Source organism: Canis lupus, chromosome 2 (genome assembly GCF_048164855.1).
Source record: "Canis lupus baileyi chromosome 2, mCanLup2.hap1, whole genome shotgun sequence".
Lineage (NCBI taxonomy): Eukaryota > Metazoa > Chordata > Mammalia > Carnivora > Canidae > Canis > Canis lupus.
The window spans coordinates 75,209,607-75,230,010 of record NC_132839.1 but is presented as its reverse complement, the minus strand read 5'-3'; the positions used below and the strand labels follow the sequence as shown (position 1 = coordinate 75,230,010).

General features: G+C 39.4%; 1 protein-coding gene across 1 annotated transcript in view; it reads right to left on the bottom strand.

Moving 5' to 3' along the window:
* Window positions 1-7,380: 7,380 nt before the first annotated feature.
* The window catches only part of LOC140609672 (uncharacterized), a 30,018-nt gene continuing 16,994 nt past the window's right edge, over window positions 7,381-20,404 (bottom strand). Inside the window, exons 5-6 of the mRNA XM_072784819.1 lie at window positions 12,710-12,904; window positions 7,381-11,789 (exon numbers count right to left, since the gene is read on the bottom strand). The gene's annotated coding sequence lies outside the window, so the exon portion shown is untranslated. The remainder of the gene's footprint in view (window positions 11,790-12,709; window positions 12,905-20,404) is intronic.

Sequence of the window (20,404 nt, the reverse complement as noted above, 5' to 3'; positions counted from 1 at the left end):
GGAAACACTGAACGCGTTGGGCATCACAAGCACTGATAGCAGCAAAATACCACCCATCTTCATATCGGGATATTGGAGAAAGAAATGCTGAGCCCCAGTGGGCCTTTTCAGACACCGCCTTATCTATTATGGATAACAAGAGTCACAATGTATCATCAGTACACCATCGTCTTTGAATACAAAGGTTGACTCTGTGTCTGGAAAATGCTGGACAAGATGCAAGACTATACTGATAATGAGGAGCTTTTCCCCTCAGAAATATCTACACCGGGAACAGGGGAAGAAGTAAGTGAATAGAAGGTCTCGTCCATCAGTACCCTTCACCTCCGTTTCTTATCACATCCTTTGCATCATATCCTCCAGTAGCTAGCTACTCTATCCTCAAAGGCATTCTTAGTCCTTCCCCAACTTCAAAGGCTTCATAAACCATCTTCCTTAGGTCAGATCTATTCTGGAGCCTCAGCTATTCCAAAAACCATATGCTCAGAAGATGGGCTGTTATCGTAGTAACTTTCACCATTTACACAGTGGCTGCAATGTGTCAGTCAAGCATGTAGTACTTAATATGTACTATGTGCATTTATTAAATCCTTAAAACAACTCCACAGTGTCGATAGCAGCATTTCCAATTTAAGGGGGAGACACCTAAGACCTAGAGAGAAGTAATTTCCTAAGGGTCACAGAGCAAGGAATGGGCAGAAACTGGCTTCAACCTTAATGTCCTTTGCCTGCGAGCTCTCTGTCCTGTTGGTTGGTGCCAGAGTCTCTCTCTCTCTCTCTCTCTCTCGATGATTCTTAAGATTTCAGAATTCTCAGTTTATATGTATTCCTAGCCTTCTGTGGCTCATAGAATATTTGATCAGAAATGGCAATCCTGGGGGCTCCTGTCTGGCTCAGTCAGAAGAATGTGCAACTCTTGGTCTCAGGGTCGTGAGTTTGAGCCCCACGTTGGAGATAGACACTACTTAAACAAATAAAACTTAAAAAAAAAAAAAAAAGGAAATTTTGTTAGAGGCAGTCTTGTCTGATGCTTACCACTGTACAAATAAGGAAACTGACACACTCCAGGATGGGTTACTGGTCCAAACATGGCCTCCTTTTTCTGGTTCTGAGGGGGCAGGACCACACCCTTTGGGAAGTAATTTCATGCTTCTCCTAGCATAGCTCTAAGTAAACCAAAAGTCTCCATGTGGACATCTGATGACCATGCCAAGAGGAGTAGAAACTTAAGTCCAGAACATCTGAATACCCAGAGCAAGGAAGGGCCACACTCAGATGGCATCTACTTCAAAGGGAGTAGAACAATCTAGGGTGTGCCCCTTCCTACTCGCCCCAGGGGAAGCTAAGGATGTTGCCTGGTCCTGGGAGCTAGTGTAGCAGTGCAAACAAGACATGTAAAATCACAGCAAAGGAGGCCCAAAAAGCCAACACCTGCATCTTAAAGCCACTTCTACAGACAGCAGTGACATGTAGCCCAATTAAGCAGATAATTTCAAAGCCCTGAACTTCAAGTGAGTAGTAGCTGGAATGAGGAGGGAAAGGACAAGTCAGTGCTTGCAAGCTTGCCTTTAGGTTTATTATCGAGTGAGAATAACAAGTGATTGCCATCGTTCAAATGTGTTTAGAATGCCCTGAATCAGATAACTATTACGACTTGCATTGTCCCTGAAAATGCAAAAATAGAAAAGGAAGAAATTATCTAAGAGAAATAGACCAGGGAAACAGATTAGGTGGAGGTGTGAGCCACAGGTCATTAGTACTGATGCTTATAAACACTTGCTGTATGACAGTAGTTGACAAGCTCTATTAAGAGCAGAGAAGTCAACATGGTTCCAGTCTCCCTCCAGGAGAGAGAATAATAATGGAGCAAGAGAAAAAGAATATAACTGGTTAATCAGCATTTTTCTAAAAAAAAAAAAAAAAAGGCTATTTAAATGACTCTAATGCTTTTAACCTTAATTTTGGTCACTCCATTATGTTATTAGGGAACACCAAACACAGAGTCCTATGGTTAATAGATCACACATAAAAAAGAGAGGACACGCTGGGTGGGTCAATGACCTGGGCTGGCCTGAATTAGCTTTAATTGTTTCACGTAGCCTCTTCAAGCTTTCCTGGGCTATTTTGTAAATAAGTATGATTAAAGACAAGGTGTGCACAAGTGTCCAATGAAAGTACTTATGTGTATGAGTCTATACGTGTACATACACAAACACACATATATAGTGAATATGTCCACGTGCATGTACATACTCATATATATATATTGAATATACTGTGACCACTTGACACATTCAGGTACTGAGCCTGCTGTCCAGCTGAGTAAGTTAGTTCACCGGGCTCTCAAAGTATAAATTCTGAGCCATCTCAGGGCACATGCACTGTTTGCTCAATCTGTAAACACGTAATTATTGAACTTGCCTTCTAAAGTAACACCACACCCTGGATATGATGCAAAACCCAGCATTACAAGATAAGCTCTGTCTCAAGTTTCTGCTCGTTCTATGCCTGGAGTATGTGCTCATAAGCTCAGGGACTGAAGCAGAAGTAAACAGTCAGGCCAGTATTGTAGGGACACCTGTGTTACAAAACTGACTTTCTTATGTTGTGAAAGCAATGAATGAAGTTCAGCAGGACTCCTGTAAGAATGCCGATTCATCCCATATCACGTTGGTCGAACAGGACTTGGACCTTATCGACTCCCTCCCTCCCTCCCCCGCCCAGGTCAGGCTGCTTTCCTCGGGTATCAGATCCCAGCTCCCAGCGCTGTGGGGCTCAGCAGCCACACCTCAGCCCTGTCTGCCTTCTGTCTGCACCTCACGCAGCTGCGTTAGCCCTGCTTGCCCTCCAGATGCCAGCTCTCAGGTCTCAAACAAGCCTATGCACAGTACATTTAACATGCCTGGGCTAATGATTCTTTTTATCTTTGAAACTCTCCAACTCTGCACACTTCCCTTGTGAATCTTGCTCCAATTAGAATCCAGAGTTCAGACAAGAGGCTCTGGCACAACTTTGTGCTGTGGTTAGGGATGATTTTTGATAGCCTCCCCCGAGTCTCCACTGAGATGGGACATAGCTGAGTGATGGATAGTGAGAACTTGGAAGCCCGATGACCCGGGTTGGAATCCTGGATCCACCACGCACTGACTGTGCCTCAGCTTCCTAACCTATGATAGGTAGGGAACCAGAGAGCTTACAGTAGCACCTGGTGTGCAGTGGATGCCCTTTAAATGCAAGCAGAATAAATGCTATAAAAGCAGCAGCTCCTATCTGCCTCGGTGTTCAGGAGACAACAGGAAATGATAGTCAGTGACAGTCCTCTGTGGTGGACTCTCAAGGACGTGCCTGAAAAGGCCACAGCTGCACCGGTCCCCCTTGGAGGGACCTGGCCTAGGGGGACCAGCTGTTCACAATTTCAAGAGAAGGGAAAATCCACATTTTTTGGATTTCAGATTATTGGGTGACTTCTTTTTAAGATTTTATTTTTAAGTAATCTCTATACCCCTACACCCAATGTGGGACTCAAACTCACAACCGGGAGATCAAGAGTCGTGTGCTCCACTGACTGAGCCAGCCAGGTGCCCCTAATTGGGTCACATTTTAAAAATTAATGTTTGAGCCAAAGAAAGCATGTGTGGAGGCCAATTTAGCCCTTAACTCACCATTTTGTGGCCCCTGACATTTATGAATCTATAATGGTATGAGTGTATGTGTGTTTCCTGCACTTCCATTTTTCTGTTTCTTTTTGATACTTCTTCCTCAATTCAATACCCTAGCAGCAGTAGAAAACATGCAGAAGGTATTCAATTAAGTCCAGCTGACCAATGAAGGTTTGTTAGTAATGAGACACCAGAGGCACCTGGGTGGCTCAGATGGTTGAGCGTCTACCTTTGGCTCAGGTCATGATCTCCTGGTCCTGAGATGGAGCCCACATCAGGCTCCCAGCTCAGCAGGGAGTCTGCTTCTCCCCCTGCGTCTGCCTCTCCCCCTGCTCATGCTCTCTCTCTCTCTCTGTATGTCTCTGTCTCAACTGAATAAGTAAAAAAATCTTAAAAAAATAAATAACGAGACATCGGTGGAGCATTTCTGAAATTAAAAAGATGTGGGTAGCTGCATGTCAGCCACATCTAGTGCCCTCTCTTAAAATGTATCTTTGGGCTGACAAACCAGGCCCTGGGAACACAAATATGAATCAGGTGTAGTCTCTGATCTTGAAGCACATACAGATTTGTGGGGGACACAGAAATGCAGACAATGGTAATGTTTATAAAACATGTAGACATGTGTTATCTCATTTATATCTGTGAGAGAGAGATATATCTTGAGAACTCAATGCAGTAGGTACAGCTCGTGATTGTATGCCCAATGTACAGAAGAGAAATTGAGGCACAGAGAGATTACATGACTGGTCCAAGATTATTCCACTAGTAAGTGGAATTGTAATAAGAGTCCAGTTCTGCTGTCTGAAAACCTAGGGCTCTTTCTGCTGTGCTCCGACGTTCTAGCTTAACATGCATGTTTTCCAGCACCTGTGATGCTAGAAAAATCAAGCTCATAAAGAGAGTTGATAGCCAGTGAGTTAGAAGGGGGCATTGATAGCATCTTGGAATGCAGGCTTTGAAAAAGCACCTGTCAATGGTTAGAGAAATATTTTTCTTCTCATTAATTATAATTTTCCATCTGCTGGAAAAGAATTTGAGGCCACTTTCCACAAAGTACAATGCCATTTATTTTTTTTTTAAGTTTAAAAGTACACGGTGATGAAGGGAAACAGAGGTGAAATCACTGTCTCAGAAAGTTGAGTGTAAAAATAGATAGCACAAAGGGGCACAAATCTTAGCTCTGAGCTTCCTGCAAGATGAGACAAATTGGAAGTGACAAGGCTTTTGTTGTTTATAAAAGGAGGCAGACGGATTTTAAGTTTAGTATATCTTATCTCCACTTGTCTAATTGCTGAATCACATAGTAAAAAATGGTATTCTTATGGAAAATATTGATTCGAAGTTACAGCATTTTACCTTCCCCACAATGCACAAAGAAAGGCTGATGTGTTACATTTATAAAATCTGTGGTTGGTCAGAAAATTTAGAAATGTATAATCTACAGACCAGCATGTGACTGCCAATATTAATGGTCTGACATGTTCTGTAAGGGGAAGTTGAAGAAGTAGAGTCCAGCTGAGAAGGTTTGGGTAGCAGAGCATTAGAACTGTAATTTGGGAAGGAGGGTCCGTAAAGGATGGCCTTCTTCATCAACAGCACACATTTCAGGGGTTTAACTAGGCAAACTAGAAGCAAAAGAGCACATCAAACACAGGATGGTATTCAGAGGCCATGGGGACATTTCATCATTTGTTCACTCATTCGGCAAGTAGTTACTGAGTGCCCACGGACCAGGCATTTATGCACTGTCCTTAGAGATGGAGACAGAGCAATGAACAAATCAGGCAAGAATCACTGCCTTCGCCAAGCTCTCTGGAGGCAAACGGTATGTTGCACAAATTAAAGATGGAGGCATACATTGTTTATGAGAGGGCTGGAGTTCCCATGGCCATATGGTAATCCAAATCAGGTGTCCTAAAAAAGCTGCAGCCCTGTGTTACTGAGAACCTTGAAACAGATGCTTGGCTTTTGTCACAAAACTATCTAGAGTGTTTGAGCAGCTAGGACAGGGAGGAGCCTGACATGGAAAGGGGCTGAGGCCTGGGTCTCACTTTCTAAAGTTCACAATGGATAAAGGGTGGGCCTCCCCTCCTGCTAGAGAAATAGTCAACAAGCCCCTCCCACAGTCTGATGAAATGGTCCTCTTCCAGAAATGGCTTTGAGAAGCAGCTGGAAGAAGAAAAGCTATAGCAGCCATAGAAACTGTTAGACAAGGTACAAACAGAACTAAGCAAGGGTTTCAACCAATATTTATTAAATCCTCACCACATATGTAAAAAGCACCGTACTGGGATTGGGAAGGGGGTGGGAGGCAAAGACAGGGTTCTTGCCTTACATTCTAGAAAGAGCCAGATATTGAATAACTAATTAATTAATTAATTCACAGTAGAACAGCTAGTGGGAAGAACTATTGGAAGCTGTAACAGCAGAAGAATTAACCCAGCGCCAGAGATTCCAGAAACCACTCACTGTTTCCCTCCCCACCTCCCCTCTACCTTCTGTCCCCCCTCTCTCTTATCTCTCAGCCATACACACAAACACATGCACACCTGATGCACACACTGGTACACACACAGGTATGCATGATACGATGTGAGAAAGCCTCTCTCGTCTTCCTCTTTCAAAGAGGCTTTTTGGGGGCTGGGAGTGCTAAGAATGTTACTTCTTCTGGTTTATAGGCCAGCAGGCTGCAACCCTGGTAAATCCACGGCCAACAGTCTGACTCTGAGCTAAGATGCAGCTAGATCTAGAGGAAAAATAAATACTTAGACCAATTATACTTTCAAATGTCCTTGGATCTTTGAGTTTATGTCCTTACAGATAGCTAATTAGAATGTACAGGCCTAAAACATGAACTTGCTAGAGAGTATAGTGTTCAAAACGAGAATGACAGCTTTCCTTTGGATTGTGTGCTGATCGATAGCAGCTCAGTGTCAGATATGAAGCCAAGCTAAACTACATAAACACGGAAGATGTAAAAGCTAAATTTGAAAGAATAAAATTTAGAGTCTATATATACTGAATTTTGATGGGCTATCAAATTATATTCATCAATAATGTCAAATTAGGGGGGAAAACATAAGAACAGGTAAGAAATGTTATTTTGGACAAAACTTAAGCTAGACGGATTTTTTTTAAGTTTTTATTTATTTATTTATTTATTTATTTATTTATTTATTTATTTATGAGAGACAGAGAGAGAGAGTCAGAGACACAGGCAGAGGAAGAAGCAGGCTTCTAGTGGGGAGCCCTATGCAGGACTAGATCCTGGGACCCCGGGATCATGCCCTGAGTCAAAGGCAGATGCTCAACCAGTGAGCCACCCAGGTGTCCCAAGCTAGGCAGATTTTTAAACTTTACTTATATAAGTATAATGTGGGCAGATAAAAGTTAGAAAACAGAAACGAGTATACAAAAGAAAGTAAAAATACAGCCATATAGGATCACGTCAAAATGCATTCAATCAATTCTCTATTATTGGGCATTTGTGTTTTTTCTTTTCTTTAACACGAATGCTTTAATGTACACCTCTATATGTATTGCTGTGCACACATCTCTCATTATTTTCTCATGAAAAACTCTTGGAAGTGGGATTTCTCAGTTGGACAGTATTCAGATGTTTAAAATCAGAATTGAAGCAATAGCCAAATTCAAAGTCACTTTAAATTCTTTTTTTAAGATGCTTACAACACTTTCAAACTTAGAAAGCATCCAAAAATTGATAGTAAACAGTCTTTATTTCCATATCAAAGTCAATAATAATATTGCATATATACCATTTCAAGACTCTGACATTTCTTAAAACCTCACCAAATACTAACAGACAGCAATACCATATGGTTATAGACACTTGTCAAAGAGCAAGGCTGTTTCCCATTGTAATACAACAAATATGTTAACTGACTGTTGCATTTCTGGATTTAAAATACTGAACAGAAAACCAATCACACCAAACATATATAATATTTGTATACATACGCAATTGCATTACACACAACAGCAGAAGGATTCTGGACGGAAACATTTGTTTCTTTGTTGGCTATGCACAAAGTGATAATCTCTCTGGGTCTTAGTTCTGAGGTGAAATACACAAGAGCCAGGATTTCCAGATTTTTTTTAGTAGACCAATTAAACTAAAAAAAAAACCCTACAAGCACATAATTCATAAATAACCTTAAAATGGAGGGAGAGAAAAAAAAATGGAGGGAGACATAATTTCTGAATAAGAAAGCATCATTTAAACCAAATGTATCTAACCTGATTTTTTTTTTAAATCTGCTCTATTGCTCATATTTTTCTCATTTTGCCTTTCTCATTTTGCCTATGACAAGTTGTACTAGTTCACAGACTCTTTTTTCTTAGTTAATTTATTTATTTTAGAGAGACAGAGAAAGCACAAATGGGAGGGGCAGGGAGAGGGAGAGAGAATCTCAAGCCGAATCTGCACTTAGCGCAGAGCCCTATTCGGGACTGGATCTCAGGGCCCTGAGCCAAACCAAGAGTTAGAGGCTTAACCAACTGTACCACCCAGGCGCCCCTAGTTCACAGATTTTTGATCGAAGATAACTCCTCTAGATAACTCTTAAGTCTTTTCCAGTTCTAAAGTGCTGTGATTTTGTGGATTTAAATTTTAAATTTGCTCTATGTAAAAAAGTAATTTGTGAGGAATTTTAAAATTTGATCTCCCATATTTCTTTGAGGCTGCCAATGAGTGGATTCCGGAAAGGGGATATGAACACTGGACGATCCAATAGGGACTTGGTAAGGGTCTCCAGTAGCCAGCCATTGGGATGTGCAATAGGCATACAGTGACACAAAACACAGCTTCTGCCTTCAGGAAGGTTCTTGCCTAGAGGGAAACAAGATACTAAAACAAAGAGGCAGTAGGGTACAATAAATGACATAATATAGGGGACATGGAGCATTTAGGAGCAGCACCCTACCCAGACCAGGGTGCAGCTGGCTAGTGGGCTGGATCTACTGGAGGAGGTGATGAGTAAACTGAGTCTCAAAGAATAGAATGAATGTTAGGCAGCTGAGGATGTCTTTAGAGGCAAGTGAGCAATCTGGGCACAATTAATGTGCAACAATAATCACAGAGAATCCTCGGAATCCAAATCCTAGAGGGTTCTAGTGAGGGCAGAGGCATCCAGTTGGAGGATCACTGAAGACACTGTAGGGGAAGGCAAGTGGCCCGATTTAGGAAAACCTGCAGTGCTACATTAAAGAGTTTAGACTTTGTTTGTTTTAACATTTTAAAATCATTTATTTGAGAGAGAGCAAGCATGAGTGAGGAAAGGGCAGAGGGACAAGCCGACTCCCTACTGAGTGCAGAGCCGGGTGCTGGGCTCCATACAGGGCTCGATCTCAGGATCCTAGGATCATGACCTGAGCCAAGGCAGACACTTAACCAACTGAGCCACCCAGGCACCCCAACGAGTTTAGACTTGATCCCCAACACATGGGACATCACTGAAATATTTTAACCAGGGGAGGACACTGGGGTACATCTCCACTTTGCTTTTTCTCCCATCTCAAATTCTAAAATTAGAGCTGTACAGTTGAAAAGAAACTTGGGGGGAGAATTCTTATGCTACCTTTATTTTTTTTTAAAAGAATGAAGATGAGATAGTATAGGCTTGTTAAAACAAATTCAAACAGTATAGAAGTGCACAAAATAAAAGAGGAAAATTTCAAGACTTCCCTCCCTCATCCCCTCAATCAAATCCTACTCCCCAGGGTTAAATCACTATTTTGAATTTCAGGTACATCCATGTATTTATTTTCTAAATATGTAAAAAGGCGTTTATAAATAACAGATATTTTTGTAAGTTCTTTAATAGAGAATGTATTGTGCTACCTATATATTGGCCTGCAATATGCCTTTATCGCTTACTATATTGTCAGTGCAAATCGACCTCATTCTTTTGGACAGCATAGTATTCCACGATGTGGTCTGGGTATGTCCCAAAGGTATTTAACCATTGCCCTCAGGGTGATCATTTAGGTAGTTCCCAATTTTCTAGTCATTGTTGCGGTGAACATCCTAGATTATTTCCACAGGTATGCGTGTTTTCCTAAAAGATAGTTTCTTAGGATGGAATTACTAGGTTGCAGGATCTAGGCACTTACAATTTTGAAAGGTACTGCCTTGTTGCTCTCTCAAAAGCTGTTTTGTGCACATCCTGAGTATACAAGAGTGCACATTTCCTCCCACAACAGCCAAGCTGTTGGTTTTCTGTTCAGTTCAAGCTGGGTATTATCAAGTTTTTGAATCATTACCAATCTGATCAATAAAAGATGTTATCTCATGAGGCACCTGGGTGGCTCAGTGGGTTACATGTCAGACTCTTGATTCAGCCCATGTGTTGATCTCAGTGTCCTGAGCTCAAGTCCCGCATTGGGTTCCACACTGGGCATGGAGCCTACTTAAAAAATAAAAAATAAAAAGATGTTATCTTTGCATTGGCTCAATTGATTTTTGGTGAGTTTGACATCTTTCATATATTTATTGGCTAAATATATTTATTTTTGTCTACAAATTGCCATTTTACAAACCCTGCAGGTCAAAGATTCTTAGTCTGGGGTCCCAGGGCTCCAGATACATGATATGGCATTTTCTGTGTGTATTGGCTGCACACTATTCTCAGGAGAAGGCCCAAGGAACATTAAGAATCACTGATCTTTTTTCTTTTTAAGATTTTATTAATTTATTCATGAGAGACACAGAGAGAGGCAGAGACATAGGCAGAGAGAGAAGCAGGCTCACAGTAGGGAGCCTGATGTGAGACTCGATCCCAGGCCCCCAGGATCATGCCCTGAGCCAAAGGCAGACACTCAACCACTGAGCCACCCAGGCATCCCAAGAACTACTGATCTTAAACTGCAGGCTAAGAGGAAGATGTGGAAAGAAAGAAGCAGGGCTAGAAGGAAAGATAAGAAAGGAGTGAGGGCCGGGCTCTGTGATTGGGTACGTGCATGTACACACAACCACATGTGCTGCTTTTATTATCTTCCTGTGATCTGTACCAGGCCCTCCAGGTAGGATCCCTTATTTGCATCCCCTGAAGACCCAGCAGCCATCCAGGGGCTACTAGATCATCATGGATTGGGCAGTTCACTTCTTACTAATATTCATATACATATCACAAAGAATTCTGACAATTCAAGATGCATCTTTGTTATATTTTGGTTCATAGAAACAAACAAAAACCTCATACATACAGGGGCACCTGGGTGGCTCAGTTGGTTGAGCATTTGACTCTTGATTTCAGCTTAGATCATGATCTTGGGTGGTGAGATTGAGACCAGTGATGGGCTCTGCTTTGAGTGGGGAGTCTGCTAGAAATTCTCTCTCCCTTTCTGCCTCTCCCAGTACTCTCTCTCTCTCTTTTAAATAAAAATAAAATCTTTAAAAAAAAAACTTTATACATACAAGCTGTCACCGATTTATCCGAAACTAAAGAAAAGCATTCACCTCAATTTTATGTCCTGTCCTCACGATTTCTCTAACCTACCCAGAGCTTTGAGCTCTGCACACCCTCCTATCTGACACCCCCATAGCTGCTCTGTGAGACTCCTTAATCCCATATCTGCACTGAAGCCTGAGCTATCTTTTCATTTCAACATCCCCCAGTTGATGCCCCTCTCAGGGTTCCCCTTTGCTCTTGGGCTAAAGGTCCAACCCCTTAACACCTGTGCTCACCTAGAGCTACCTGGCCAGACCCCGCCCACCTCTTCTGTTCAGCTAAGCTTCTCCTCCCCACTGGCTCAGCCACACCAGACACTCAGGTATTCTCTCTCCCACTCAGCGACCTTTGCAACTCTGTTTCTTCTACTTGAATGCTCCTTCTCCCACCCCTCTTTCACTGAGTTCACTTCTACACAGCTTAAAAATCACTTCCCTGACCTCCCAGCCCAAGTCATGTGCTATGATTTCAAGCTTTCAAAGCATCTTGTACTTTTTTTTCCTTAGAAGTTATCCCAGATTTGCAATCACATAGCTCATTTCATGTCTCTTCCACGCTGGCAGGTCAGCACTACGAAGATAGAAAAGAGGATCTGTTTTGTTCTCTGAAATCCAAGTGCTCAAAACAGGGCTGGAGGGGAGCAAGTGATCAATACACACTGTTGGAGGGAGGAAGGAAAAGGATGTGATTAGAAATGGTGCCTCGTAGGCTTATATTTTCCTCTACATTTTCTTTCAGGTATGAGCACTTACAAATTATGTCTGGATACAGAAATTTGCTCTTTCAAGTCATTCCCATTATTTACCAGGAACTTACTGTGAATGGACTAAGCACTTTTCCAGGAGCTGGGGGGGGGGGGGGGGGGAAAGGGGCAGGGGACACCACAGTGAACAAAATAAATGAATCCTGCCTTTAGCTTACATTATAGGAGGACCAAGCAGGTGGTAACACATACCAGATAAGTAAATGATACAGCATATTTAGAAACTATAAGGTGCTGTGAGAAAATTCAAGCAGGGTAAGATGGATAGGACAGTTAGGTTGGGGAGACCAAAATAGAGAGGGTGTGAGTACTCTCAAGAAGTTTAAAATAAATTTGGGAAACACCAAGGAAGCAGATGGGGCTGCACATCAGCTCCCGAACTGCATCCTCCTTGTGAGAGAGCCACATGGTGCAGCCTGGAGGCTGGTTTGCAGTAGCTCCTCTGGTGCCCTGATACTTCGACATCTTCCTCAAGAACTTCATACACTTCAGTGTTAGTCTTTTCCATAGAACCCTCCCTATTTCTTTTGCAAACTTGGTGGATATTTCTTCCAGGTTCCTGTGATCTTTCATCTCTGTACTTTATCACTCATCTCCCTGTCCTGAAACAATCTATCTTCAGGTGCCTCTGGCCACCAGAACACAGGAATTCCTCAAGGGCAGGGACCAGGTCCCAGCATCCAGGATTTGATCATTTCCAGCCTGTGATAAAATAGGAAATGCTCAAAGTATTTGATGAAGGAGTGGATAAAAGAATAGATAATGAATGAATGAATGAATGAATGAATGAATGAAGAGAAACAGAATAAGTGTACCTATGGGAATTAGAACCTCTTCAGTTCTCCAAAACTTCATACTTGTGTATGCTTATCTTCACACTTCTGGATCCCAGGAATGTTGTAATGGCCAGACAAGACATTCTTTAGAAGGAATTAAAATACTTGCATAGGGTTTCATTAGTGGGTCACAAAATTGATTTAATAGATCCTGGAAAGCATCTTTACCATTAACTAGAATAGATTAAAAAAAAAAAAAGAATGCATCAAGGTTTTATCACATGTGGCTGTTTCCCCAGGACAGGCCCAGTTTATTCTTGGTGGATCAGCAGAGTTATTATTTTCAAAAGCAATAGTTTTCCTAATTTTTACAATAAATTAGGTGATCACTTTCACTATATATATGTATGTATAATGGTCCTACTGGTTTATGATTACTGTGGACGCTGATCAAAAAAGATCCAAAAAGCCTTTTCTGGAGAGGTTCGAACCTCTGAGACTCTAAAGACGCATCACAAACGAGAGAAGGTGAGGGAGAAGCAGAAGGAAGAGAAGAATACTGAAGTTCACCTTGATACCTTCCTCATCCTCACAGGATCATGCGTCGTCAGAGGCAGAACCATTTCATTTTGCAAAACTGAGAACTAAAGCTCCCAGGGCTCAAATACCCTGCCAAAGTTCATATGCCATCAAGTCTTAATGCCAGCGTTGAATTCTAGGTCAACACAGGCGGGGGGGGGGGGGGGGGGGGGGTAAAAAATAAAAGGAATTTTGTTCTACACATAGGAAAGGGAAAGTTGGGGATGTTTTTGTTTTTGTTTTTTTCCCACTTCTTGCAGACCACAACATGGAGGGAATGATAGAGTACATTTTCCATGCTAGTATTGTAAGTTTTATAATTTAATACACATACTTTTAGAAGTATTTTGCATTTGGAACCACTTAATATTTTGACTCAGATGAAAGTTCTTAATCATGGACTGAAAAAGTGAATAAATGTTTAGGAGTGATGAAATAAGCCTTATAGGCAAAAGCACAGAAAATAAGCAGTTCTTTGTAGAGTGGTGCATTAGCAAAGAATGCAGGACCTGGAGACAGATAATACAGGTCTAGATCTTAATAGCTATGGGACTGTGGATAGGTTGTTTCTCTCTGCTTCAGTTTACTCATTTATAAAATGCTACAATAGTACCTCCCTCATAGAATTCTCGTACAGATTAAACAAGAGAATCCACATATAGCTCTGAGCATGCTTCCTGGAATGTGGTAAATGATCAGAAATATCAGCTGCTATAAGGATAAAAATCAAGACTATTGAAGCTAATAATGCTCCCTTTTTACTTTTTACTTCCCATTGGCATACACCCCCACCTTCAAAGGCCTTCTTCTAGATTTTCTGACATTTCTGAAATAACCTGCCACCATGATATACTGTTTCTTTTAGAGATTGCTAGACTTGATTTGCTAGTATTTGGCTAAGGATTTCTGTGTCTACGTTCATGGGTCATATTGGTCTCACATTATTTCTCTTTTTTTCTCTCTTGTAACATGGCCTCATGAAATGAATTGGAAAGTATTCTATCCTCCCATTTCCTGAAAGAGTTTCTGAAACGTTGATATGTTTCTTAAATATTTGATAGAATTCACAAGTGAAATCTGGACCTAAAGTTCTCTTTGTGGGAAATTTTTAAATTTACATATTTAATTTATTTACGAGATATAGGGCTTATTCAGGGTTTCTACTTCTTTAGTCATATTTGGCAAATTTGTATCTTCTAAGTAATTAGCCCCATTTATCTAAGTTGTTGCATTTATTGACAACAAAATATTCATAATATTCATTTATTATCCTTGTAATGGTAGTATCAGTAGTGTGTCACTGATATTATTTGTGTCTTCTCTCTTTTTTCTCTTAATGCATCTAGCTAGGGGTTTATAAATTTTGTTGAAATTTTCCAACTACCTTTTGGTTTCAATTATTTTCTCTATTACTTCTGTTTTGTGTCACTGATTTCTACTTTTCTTTGTTATTTTCTCCCTTCTATTATTTTTAGATTTAATTCATTCTTTTCTTGCTTTTTAAGGTAGAATATGAAGTCATTGATTTTAGATCTTTCTGGCTTTCTAATATTAAAATTTAATGCTATACATTGCCTTTAAGACATTGTTTTAACTGCACCTCGTAAATTTTGATTTGTGTTTTCATTTTCATTCAGTTCAAAATATTTTTTAAATTCCCTTATGATTTCTTCCTTGGCTCATGTGTTGTTTAGAAATGTGTTATATAATTCCTAAATATTTGGAAGTTTCCCAAATAGCTGTTATTGATTTCTAATTTAACTTCACTATGGTCAGATGACAAACCGTATGATTTCAATACTTTTACATTTGTTAGAACTTGTTTATGACCAGCATATGGCCTTTCTTGATTGACGTTCTAGGTGAACTTTTAAAAAAATGTATATTTTGCTATTGTTGGTTATTCTATGAATACCCATTAGGTACAGTTGATTGATGGTATCATTCAAGTCTTCAACATTCCTTGCTGATTTTGTCTTCTTTCTTTATTGATTGTAAGTGAGAAGTGTTGAATACTCCAACTGTAACTGCAGATTTTAAAATTTCCTTTCAGTTCTGTCAGGTTGGGTTTGTTCTTTTAATTTCACATATACTTTTATCTAACCCTCACAAAATACTCATGATATATGTGTGATTATTTTTATTTTACAAGGGAGGAAACTTTCGCTCATAGATTAAATGATTTCCCCAATTCCATACAACTAATTCACTTCAGAGAATTTAAGTGATTCCCAGAATCCTGACTCATTCTGTCAAGTTTTGCTTCATGTATTTTGAAGCTCTATTACATTTAGGATTGTCATGTCTCCCCAATAAATTGAATTCTTTATCATTATTCCTAGTATATTCCTTTTTATGGTGTATGCTTTATCTGATATTAATATAGCCACTCCGGTTTTCTTATAATTTATGTTTGCATAAATTATATTTTTTCCCTCCTTTTAGTTTTAATTTATCCTGCCTATATATTTAAAGTGGTTTGCTCCTACACAGCATATAAGAGAATTTTACTTTTTTATCTTGTCTGGCAATCTTTGACTCCAACTGGAGTCTTTAGATCATTTACATCTAATATAATTATCAATATGGTTGAGTTTAACTCTACAATTTATTATTAGTTTTCATTTTGTATCATCTCTTTTTGTTATTTTTTCTTCTTTTCCTGCTTCTTTTGAGTTAATTGGTACTGCTTAGTTTTCCATTTTATCTATTGGTGAGATATATTTTAATTTATTTTTTATTTTAGTGATTCCTCAACACTTCATAATACCTATCTTAACTCATAATTTACACTCAAATAGTATTATACCACTTCATGTAGAACATAAAATCCTTAACCCTATAGATTTCCACTGCTTCATTCTGTCCTTCAAGCTATTGTCATATATATTGCTTCTATGCATTCGATAAATCTTAAAAATACATTGTTCTTCTTTTTGTTTTATATAGTCGATTAACTTTTAAAGAAAATTTAAAATGATGAGACAAATCTTTTCTATTTGTCCACATACTTATCATTTCTGGTATTCCAAGTTGCTATTTGCTGTCATTTTTGCTTTTGCCTGAATAATTTTGTTTAACATTTCTTTTAGTATAGATATGCTGGCAACAAAGTTCCTCAAGAAAGTTCCTCAAGTTTTGTTTGTCTGATAATGTTTTTATTTCACCTTTGGGTTTTTTTTTTTTTTTTGTTCTACTTTGTTTTTAAGATTTATTTATTTTAGAGAGAGAGAGCATGTGCACATGTGAGCAGGGGAAGGGCACAGAGAGAGGGAGAGCTTGCTGAGTGCAGAGTGGGACTGGGGTTCAATCTCATGACTCTGAGGATCATGACCTGAGCTGAAACCAAGAGTCAGACACTCAACGGATGGACCATCGGTGCTCCTAAGCCCCTTATCAACCAATTATTTTTTCAGTCTTTTTTCTCTGTGTGGTTCATCTTGGATTAATTTAATTGCTATGCTCACAGGTTTACTAATGTTTTCTTCTGCAGTACGTAATACGATATTAATCTTATCCACTGAAATCTTTAGTTCAGATATTGCAGGGTTTTTTTTTTTTTTATCTCTAGAAGTCTGAGTTGGTTCTTTTTTATATCCTTTATTTTTCTTCTGATTATTGTTTTGTTTTCCTTTAAATAATTATACATAATAAAATCTGTCTTAACATTGTGTCTGCTAATTCCATTATTTTGTCATTTCTAGGTCTGTTTCTCTTAACTTATTCTTCTTCTTGTATTTTTTTCTTGCCTTTAAGCATGTCGAGTTATTTATTTATTTATTTATTTATTTATTTATTTATTTATTTATTACTTGCTGGTGACGTTGCTATTGTTCCATTATTAAGTGTCTGTATTTTGTTGTCCTCCTTTCAAGAGCATTGGGCTTTGTTTTGGCAGGCAGTGAAGTTCATTGTCCCATCAGGTTGATTCCTTCAAAATCTGTTTTTAAGCTTTACTAGAGACCGGTGAGACCTGTGCTATCCACTATGGTAGTTAGTCACTAGCTATATGTGGCTATTAAAATGTGACTAATCTGAATTAAGATGTGCTATAAGTATAAAAACACAACAGATTTTTGAAGACTTAGTGTGAGAAAAAGAACACAAACTTCCTCATTAACAATTTAATACTGATTACATGTCAAATTGATAATATTTTGGATATGTAGGGTTAAATAAAGTATGTTACTAATTTTGCCTACTCCTTTTTCCTTTTTACTGTGGTTACCAGACATTTAAAACTACATATGTGGCTTGCATTATATTTCTATTGGACAGTGCTGGTCTAGAGCAGAGGTCAACAAACTACAGCTCACAGGCTGACCACTTGGTTTTTGTTAATAAAGTTTTTTTTTTAATTTTTATTTATTTATGATAGTCACACAGGGAGAGAGACAGAGAGGCAGAGACACAGGCAGAGGGAGAAGCAGGCTCCATGCACCAGGAGCCCAACGTGGGATTTGATCCCAGGTCTCCAGGGTTGCGCCCTGGGCCAAAGGCAGGCACCAAACCACTGTGCCACCCAGGGATCCCTGTTAATAAAGTTTTATTGAAACACAGCCATACCCATTCACTTATGTATTTTCTACGGCTGCTTTCACACTACAATGGCAGAACTGACTAGTCGTGGTGAAGACCATATGACCCACAAGCCAAAAATAATTATGATTTGTAAATTTAAGAAAAATTTCCAACCATTGGCCCAGAGGATCTCACTCAAAGGATAGTTCAGACGTATTACTAACATATGATACTTTAGAGACTCCACTGAATGTTCTAAGAATGAACAAGGACTCTCCCCTTTGGCTAACCAAATGTTCTCCCAGTTCATGTGTGCCCTGAGATTTATTTAGCTTACAACTTTGTGGAGTGTCTTTTCTGTCCAAACTTGTGGAATGTCATTCTATATAATTGTGTCCTGGTATTCAGGACAAGACTCAAGGGATTCCTATACATATTTCTGGAGCAATTTTTTCATATAGCCCCCTCCTTCCCAGAATTTTCCCACTACTTTTAGCCATCTCAGCCTCCTCAAACTCTAGCCTCCATCTTACCAACTCAATAAGGCTGCCAGAATCTGTTTGGGTCCCTCTTTCCTGAGTCCACAGTCTAGAAATTACTTCCAGGCAGAAAGCCAGGGGAATTACCGAGCTCACTTGTTTGTTTCTCTTCTTTCAGTAATCATAGTCCTAGGCAGACTATTGTCCAATGTCTGAAAACCATTGTTTCATATTTTATCCAGCTTTCTAATTATTTATGGTGGGCATTTAAGTCTGGTCCTTGTTACTCCATCGTGCCTTGAAAGAGAAATCCCCTATACTTATCTTTTGATAGGTGGAACTTTCTAGATAGTGCACTCTGAGTCTTCAGACTTCCCAAAGAAGGTTTGTTGGATTTGACTGACTTGTGTGGAGATAGAGAGGTAAGTGTATGTTTGCCTAAATAGTTGATGATACACTATATTATTGCTGACTTGGATTTTTTTATGTCCTGGTTTTGACAGAAAAGACAGAAATGACTTTATAGAAGAAGCTGAAAGCAGGCTAATCCTGGGCTGTGCATTTCTGAATTCGTTTGTGATTTATATCAGAGGTACATCAAACATATTAGCAGGCCTATAAAGTATGTGCCTTGCCTCTTAAAAGCATATGAAAAGTTTAAGAAGTGATTACTATTAGCTCCAGATGCTATATTAAGATCTATTCATCTCTAGGAGTTTATAGTTAAAGGGAAGAAATTATCCCAAATATAGACAGATGATAGATAAAGGTAGGGAGGGAGAGAAGAAGGGAAAGAAAGAGATTCCAAAAATGTTCATTTTTTTATATTAGTGGTATTTCTGTGTTAAGGGATGGAAACACCAAGTAGTTGACAAAATAAACAAACAAATGAAACCTAATTAATTTTCTTACACTTGAATATAAAAATTTCAGAAAAATGTGATGAAAGAATGCATTTGTTGAAAACAGGATGAGAAATGATAGCTTAGCCCAAGGGAAGGGAAGTGACTGGTCTGGGAAAGGCATAACAATGAATATGTGAATCAAAAATAGCTTCAAGAATGAGAAAGTTAGGGGTGCCTGGGTGGTTCACTCTGTTAAGCATCCAACTCTTGATTTTGGTTCAGGTCATGATCTGGGGTCATGAGATTGAGCCCTGCTTCCAGCTATGGGCTCAATGGGGAGTCCACTTGAGATTCTCTCTCCCTCTCCCTTTGCCCCACCCCCCCTCAAATAAATAAATAAAGCTTAGAAAAAGAATCAGAAGGTTAAAGCAGTCAAAGGAGAAAAAAGAAGAGAGTGAAGATGAAAAAGAAAAGGATTCAGGGCACAATAGTGCCAGGCTCATAGCTGATGCTCCATGATGAATGGATGGATGGATAGATATAATAGAAAAGAATAAATGTGATGGTCGAGGGCAAGAATTTGATCTTGCTGTGGACAAAGAAGGAATCTAATGATGATAGAGGGAATTCTAGTGATGGGTTTTGTAGGATGGCAATTTATAACTACTTTACATGCAAATAAGTTTTCTTCTAGCTAACTTGTGCTCAAAACCTCAGATCAAAGGTCACTCATTTCCTTAAAGAAGTCTTCTCTGATCACTAAATTAACACATCTGGTTTTTTTCCCTCTCATGGCACCCTATGTTTTCCCTCTATAATACCAATCAAGTTTATAAACAAGTGTCTTATGGTATTTGTGTAACATCTGTGTTTCCACGACTCTGTAGGCCCCATGAGGGAAAAAATTATGTTATGCCTTTGTTGCTAACCATTGTGTCCTCAGGACCCAGCATAAAGCCTGGTACATAGTAAGCTCTCAAAAGTTACTGATTTATTTATTTATTTATTAAATGCACAAATAAGTGCATGAATCCATGAGTCAATGAGGTTGGACCATGGGGACATGCAGAACTGTGAGGTCTATGTGGCCTCGGGAAGACTGAAGCCTATTCATCCAACGAGTGGGTGTAGTGCAATATAAAATGCCCCGGAATTAGAGTCAGAAAGTCTGAATTTAACATCTGCCTCTGCTATTTACTCGCCGTGTTAACTAGGGCAAGATAATTTATCCAAACTTCTGTTTTCTGATCTCTTAAATGAGCATAATATACCTCACATGGTTCTTACGAAGACTGAATGAAGAAAATTTC